The sequence below is a fragment of the Sinocyclocheilus grahami genome, unplaced genomic scaffold (genome assembly GCF_001515645.1).
Source record: "Sinocyclocheilus grahami isolate Dianchi unplaced genomic scaffold, SAMN03320097.WGS_v1.1 scaffold834.1, whole genome shotgun sequence".
Taxonomy (NCBI): Eukaryota; Metazoa; Chordata; class Actinopteri; order Cypriniformes; family Cyprinidae; genus Sinocyclocheilus; species Sinocyclocheilus grahami.
The window spans coordinates 382,318-389,937 of record NW_015506013.1 but is presented as its reverse complement, the minus strand read 5'-3'; the positions used below and the strand labels follow the sequence as shown (position 1 = coordinate 389,937).

The 7,620-nt window shown below is 36.9% G+C and overlaps 1 long non-coding RNA gene across 1 annotated transcript; it reads left to right on the top strand.

Moving 5' to 3' along the window:
* Positions 1-4,476: 4,476 nt before the first annotated feature.
* LOC107562719 (uncharacterized) lies at positions 4,477-6,390 on the top strand. The gene is made up of 3 exons (XR_001606021.1): positions 4,477-4,677; positions 6,054-6,157; positions 6,321-6,390. It is a non-coding gene; the product is annotated as an uncharacterized lncRNA (long non-coding RNA).
* Positions 6,391-7,620: the final 1,230 nt, after the last annotated feature.

Genomic DNA, 7,620 nt, shown 5'->3' with positions numbered 1-7,620 from the left:
TTTTTTAATAATATTAAAAATATCTGTATGACAGTATATTCTGCCGTTCTTCCCTGCTGTTCTGAATATCTTTACTTTTCAAAGTATCATATCGAAGTTAGAAATTCAAATATTGTGACAAAATGAATTTTGTAGGGTGCCACAAGTTTGTTAACATTTTCAAAGGGTGCCGCGACTAAAAAAAGGTTGGGGAACACTGATATCAACAATATATTTTTCTTGTTTTTCCACTGCTATGATCATATTTAACCACTGGATGGCACAATATTTTATAATACAACTTTCAAATAGACGCTAAGGTGAAATCCTCTTTTTAAAATAAACAAACTGACCAAATAATAGGACAAATAAATAAGTAGATTTTTTTGGGGGGGATGGGGCGTGCTATTTTGACAGAAGAAGATGAGATTCTTTTGAGAATGTTTGCCAGGAAGAAATAATATTATAGTGTTGTTATATAGTGTTAGTGTTATTTTGGACTATAAATATCTTAATGCAATGCAGGAAAAACATATCATTTTCTTTCTTCATTAATGGTATAAAAGATCTAGGCATTCACTGTACTTTGCTTTAGTTAGTCATAAAATAACTTGACACTGTAGTACCTCTGAAGTGATTATCTTTGTGGATGCAGCTGCCATTTATGTCACCACCCCCCTCCCCCATCACCAAATGCCTTGCCCAGGTGGTACAACCCTGTAATGACCTTATTTTGACACAACGCCAGCAATGCAAGCAGGAATTGTAGAGTCCAGTAGAAGCCTTCATGTTTGTCTTGCATGTAATGAGTCACAGAGTCCACAACATCCCAAAACTTGGTGGCCTCATCCCAACTTTTAGCTCCCAATACCCACATTTTATCACTTTTCTCCTCCTAAAATCAGTTTGTAGTTGTAGTACATTTAGTGACAATCCTGTGTATGAAAAGCACCTACCTGTTTTATTGTAGGAAATGAACCTTGTGACAGTACTAAGTTTCCCAAACTTGAATTTAGAAGGCCGCAGCTGTTTGTCAGTGACACATGAGCTTCCCTCTTGGAGATATGATACCATTGCCAACTCCCGGTGAGGGAGACAGAAATGGCTGCTGTTTAAATCACATCTTTAGACTACAGTGATGGACTACCAAAATAAACCCATGTGCCATACAAGAGCAAGAAAATCTCACTCACTGAGTGGAACACAACTTTCAATTTCCTCCATTTGTTTTAAGGAGTTTCAGTAAATGGTTTAGTAATGTATTTGCATAGATCTTGGCATTATTTAACTATTAACATACTTTCATGTATGAAAGCCATATCCAGGTAAATCTATATGAAATTAATACTTAAGTGTTTCAGATACAAAAATAATAACATCACTTTTAATATCTACAATAAAACATATTGCTGTATTTCTAGTTCCTGGGATTGTACCACAGCTGCCTGTAATATACATACATTTGGTGTTAGTTTATCTAGAAAGTCTGACGCATTACTCAAATTATTTTAACATGAGTAATATGTATATCGCATTCATGCTGTGAATTTTTGTCTGCCAGTGGTTGTTTCTTTTGCTGCTTGTCCAGAAGAGTTATTTTCATTTCACACTTTGTTCACTATTTTGATTTCAGTCCTTCTGACACACACACTTGTATTGCTTTGGCCAGTCTAGCTTTTTGCCTACAGACATTAAGCCCCGAATGACTCAGTGGGGTCTAACTGGGGACATGGTAGTCCACTATAAAGTGACTGTTCTGTTCCATAGCTAAACTGCCCTTGGATCTTTCACTATGCAGTGCATTTTCATTTTTAAAATGAAAACTACCAATTTGTTAAGACATTTTTCAAATATTTCTTTAGTTTTTTTTTCATTTTCTGTCTCTAATTGAAATTAGTTTTCTTGTGTAGTGAATTTATTGGTTTGTCCTGTACCTGCTATATCCTAATAGTCTTTTGTGATATCTTTTTAAGTAACACAAGCCAGTTCCATAATGATGACATCCTCCGGGAAGTGACATTTTTGGTGGGAAAATTAACTAAAATACTCTTATCTATTATTGTATTATTCTATTGTTTGTTATTTATCATGCTCTTAAATATTCCACCCTATTTGATAAAATGACAGAAGATGTGATGGCTAACTTAAGCTTTAATTGTCTTGTCATTGTATAAATGCTAAAGTTTTAATGCAGTTTAAGAGCCTGACTAGAGTGTGTTTCTTGGTATATTTTGTTTGATTGGTTAGGATCAGGGATTTATCCCACAGCTCTTTCCCTGCCCCCACTGGTCCCTTTTCACATTATACTTCTGGACGTGTTTGCATCAACGTGAATACCAACAGTAGTACTAGTGGCAGCTGTTTACCACTAACTAGGAAGCTGGCTTGGGAGGTGAAAACACCAGTTGTTGTTGTTTTATTGTCACTTTGAATTATTATCAAAATTTTACATTTGCAGAACTGCACATTGCTTTTTTTCTGCTGCAAATGCATTGCAAGATATGTAAAATATGCAAGATACTTTCAATGGCAAATCTTTTAGTAACAATACTATTCATACTATAATAAGTGTGACCAAGAGAAATGTAATACCAAATATCCGATCTCATACCAATACTTTACTGGAGTCCACATGAACTTTTGACCAAAAGTTGGACAGTAAATGGATCTTTCTTTTGTCTTTATTTCATTTATGGTTAATAATGATTACAATGAACAATGCTAAGAAAATTGTATTTATAATGATTGTTTTTAATAGCTTGTAATATCTGGCTTACATTTAAGGAAAATTAATTAAACACTGATGTATTTTTTTCCTTCCATTTTAGAACCACCAACTTTCCACAAAGTGCCAACACGGCGATGCTCACCTTTTGCAACAATTTGGTAAATGGTAAAAATATAAAAATAGTTAAGGCAAGATGTATATATTGATGTCAGAGAGTTGGTCTCTTGGTTTAGCTTGTAATGTGATTGTGATGAAGTGCCCACTCCTCCTTGGCACGTATGATCAGTCCTTTCACTCCTCTAACTGCAAGCTTATGTTAGCCTAAGGTTAATGCTTTCCGTTTTCATTGTATTCCGTGTCTCATCACCCAGATTTATAATATAGTCAGGTTTATTCATGTTTAAGGTTTAATAATCAGTCTGGATCATTGGTTTATCAGTATTTCACTATAATGGGAAATTGAGGCCATGTCAGGAGAATGTGAAAGTTATATTGCTTTCTGCAGGCTTATTTATCCTGTACCCTGTTAATGAGCTAATTTTACACTGAACAAAATTATAAACGCAACACTTTTGTTTTTGCCCCCATTTTTCATGAGCTGAACTCAAAGATCTAAGACTTTTTCTATGTACACAAAAGGGACCCCCAAATACAGTAAAACTGCACATTTTAGAGTGGCCTTTTATTGTGGCCAGCCTAAGGCACTCCTGTGCAATAATCATGCTGTTTAATCAGCATCTTGATATGCCACACCTGTGAGGTGGATGGATTATCTCGACAAAGGAGAAGTGCTCACTAACACAGATTTAGACAGATTTGTGAACAATATTTGAGAGAAATAGGCCTTTTGTGTACATAAAAAAGTCTTAGATCTTTGAGTTCAGCTCATGAAAAATGGGGGCAAAAAGAAAAGTGTTGTCTTTATAATTTTGTTCAGTATAGAATGAGAGACATTCTTATTGTAAAGACATGTATTTTAGAGTCAGCTAGAATTAATTTATGTGAAGAAAAAAAGTTCTTAATATTATGTTCTAGAATGGCATTATCATGCTAAGCTAAAGATTAAAAGCCACCAACTGTTTTGGACCTGAAGACATAAAATCTTTTAAATTATAATGAGTAAAAATACTTTTAGGAGCTTTTAGTGGTGCTGAATTTTACACAGTGGCTACAAACTCTTGTTGTTGCAAAAGCAGTGCATTTTAGAGCTTAAATTTACTTTTTTTCTTTAAAACGTCAACAGGGCCATTGAAACAAAGTTGTAAAATGTGATGTTTTGTTCATCAAGACTCCCTCAAATTTGGATGATTATAACAAATTTAAAAAATATGCAAGTTAGCAAGCATTCTGTTACCAGTATATCCGTCCCTAACAGTGGGGGTTGCCTTGCCTTGCCCTTCCTTTGAGTGACAGGGACAGCCAGTCTCTCCTTTTGGTCATCAACAGGTTAATGCCTGCCATAAGGGTTTTCAGCATTGCATGTCATTGAATGGGGCATGAGCATAATCGTTTACTTGCATGAACATTGAATCCACAAACCCAATGTAGTAAATAAACTCCAGAGTGAGAGGTATATCAAGCTTGCATTAACTTCTCGGAGGGGGACCACTGAGTAACAGGTGTGAAGTTGCATAAAATGCATCACTTTCCCATGATGCTTTGCACAGAGACCAATTGGGAGTGGCTTGTTAGTGATGATGCAGACTAGACTCGAGGTATATAAACTAAAACTACTATGTTAGCAGTTCTGAGCAGTTGGAGCATTCCCAGCCTTGCCTCGGGTGTAGGGATTGCAAGGGAAAAGCAAAACTACACGTTTAGACCCTGTGTAGTTTTGTTTTTTGGGTTATAACGGGGCCCAACCGTTCTCACCTTGGATTTTCTGGAAACATTTTGGATAAGAGGATTGTTGCTGAGGCACTAGCCACCTGGGTACAGTCCCATCAAGTGTAGGCAACCTTGTGATACAAGTAAGTGGCATTTACTCTGTAGAACACAGTCATTAAAACAAGTCTTTTTATAAGCTACAATCATCCATGCTTGCACACCTTTTTAAAGCAAAATAAAAGTGCTGCTGCTTACAATGTGCTATTTGATTGAGTATGAGATAGTCAGTCGGTGTTACTTTTATAAATCATAATAATGCTCAAAGAGCATATAAGAGCAAATAGCATAATGCTCAGAATACCCTGTGCTAGCATAAGAGTGGTGACCCAGCTGGGCCATGATGTCTTTTTAAGGGAATCAGCAGCAGAGATATCAGTTGCACCTCCAGCTATGTGCCACATGGTGAGTGTCAATCAAAGAAGGAATAGATTATTTTTGGATTTCTGCCATAGTGAATATCAGCCTTCACACATGATGCCATTTAGTCAGAATTAAATTTGTATTGGCATTTAAAAAAAAATTATTATTGATATTTATTACACGAATAGTTTGACTCTGTGATTGCGAGTCAATGCTTGTCCGCTCTCACCTGTTGGTTTCTTCCGTATAGCTAATGATGCAGATGGCTTAACTGCGAGTAAATTCTTTCTTTCTTTCTTTCTTTGTGTTAAGCAGTTGTAATGATCTTTATTTGTCTGTAATTATTAAATTATCTTGCTGTTTTAGTGTTTATATGAGATGAGTCTAAACACAAATTATATTTTGTATTATGTATGGGAAATATCTATATGATACACATGTGAAGCCTTTTGTAATGCTTGTATGTGGCGTCTTTGTAGATTATTAAACTTTTGGAGTGAAGTGCTTGTAACCATGTCAAAATGCTCATTTTCATGTTATTTTGGATACCCTAAACCGGAAATGGGTTGGGAAAATATTGTTGATTTTTTAACAATATTCCAGACAAAGTCTATGAGTAGGATAAGATTTTCAGTTACAGTGGGTACTTAAAGTATTCAGACCCCCTTAAATATATATATATAATTCTTGTAATTGGTAATCTTAATAAATTACATCATGATAATTTGAAACATCAGTTACATAGGTCCTATCCTGCTTTAAAATATCTTGGCGATCAGGACTTTTTAGTTAGTTATGTGTTTAGGTGTTTCATAGCGTTATCTTACAGCTCACAGTGCGCTGTTCACACATTTCTAACATATTCAATTGGGTGCTTGACCTGACACTCAACAGCTCTGCCATTCACAGTTCTCACAAATGACAGGCTGCTGATGGCCAGGTGTGGGTGGGGTGGGTCTTTTACAGCTAAAAATAGCTCACCTAATTTGTCAAGTAACATACACTGTAATGCTGTTGTGTATATATAATTGATTCAGTTGGCATTAAGCAATTATCTGTCTGTAATGTGGCATTCACTACTTGATTCTTTTTTTCCTAGGGTGCCTTCTACCATGTCAACACAAGCTCCAACATTTACACAGCCGCTTCAGAGCGTTGTGGCACTTGAGAGTAGTGCTGCAACGTTCGAGGCTCAAGTTAGTGGTAAGCACAGAAGAAAAAAGTACATACATACTGTATGTTTTGGCATTGATAAAGGGCTACCTGAGCTTTACTGATTGGGCTGTGGGGGTATATAAGACAAAAAGATTGGAAAACACTGGGTAAAATCGATTGTTTAATAATTTCTTCCACTATTTTTCTGTAGGTAATCCAGTTCCAGAGGTGAGCTGGTTTTGTGATGGCCAGGTTCTTACTGCTGCAGCTCTGCCCGGCGCTCAGATCTCATTCAGCGATGGCCGCGCTGTTCTGATGATCCCCGCCGTGACAGCCGCACACAGTGGAAGGTTTTCTGTGAGAGCCACCAATGGCGCAGGTAAGCAGTCATAGAAACAGCTGTGTACATTTCTGTCATTTTACTTTTTGTGCTAAACAAGTGTGTTTTTTTTGTTCGTCTCAAAGTGGAAACTGCGCCACCAAACTTCATTCAGAGACTACAGAGTGTAACTGTTAGACAAGGAAGCCAAGTGAGACTGGATGTTCGCGTTGCAGGAATCCCTACACCTGTGGTGAAGTTCTACAGAGAGGGAGCTGAGATTCAGAGCTCTGCTGACTTTCAGATTGTTCAAGACGGAGACCTTTACAGTTTGTTGATTGCTGAGGCCTTCCCAGAAGATTCTGGAACTTATTCTGTCAGTGCTTCTAACAGCAGTGGACGTACTACCTCTACAGCTGAACTTCTGGTTCAAGGTTTGATTTGATTTCCAAATTAAATAAATTAACTTGATATTTTTTTATATAGGGTAGGCCTATACTATATAAATATACATGTGAATGTATGTATGCATGTATCTTTTTTTATATGTGTATTTTTTACATTTCAGGTGAGGAGGTTGCAGTGCCTGCAAAGAAGACCAAGACTTTTGTTTCAACTTCTCAGATTTCACAGACTCGCCAGGCTAGAGTTGAAAAGGTAGTTAACATCCGACCTGAAGCTAACTGCCAAAGAACATGTTAACTCAGTGTTACATGTCCTTCACAGAGAATGGAGGCCTCCTTTGAGTCTGCAGCCATGATGGAAATGCAAATAGAGGATGGTGATTTGGCTCACAAGGCACCAACCCGTGTGCCTCCTAAGCTGACCTCCAAGTCCCCAACCCCACCGGGAGGAGTGTCAAAGGTCGCAGCTATGCGCCATCAGTCACCTTCCCCTGTGAGGCCTGTTAAAGCCCCCATTCACACACCTCACAGGTGAAGTATACTTTCAACACCATTACTACTTTTTAGTAGATACCTTTACACATACCAATACCTTGTATGAGTGCACATATTCTAAATAAATTAACTGAGATCAATAGTGACATGTAATGTTTCCTTACCCACACTTATGAAAAAGTAAGTGCAATGATGATGTAATAAATGTGTGTTCTGTGCAACAAATGTTAACTTATCTTTACAGTAAATTAAACCTCTTTCTTATGTAGCATTTGTCCTTTGTTAATTCTTTT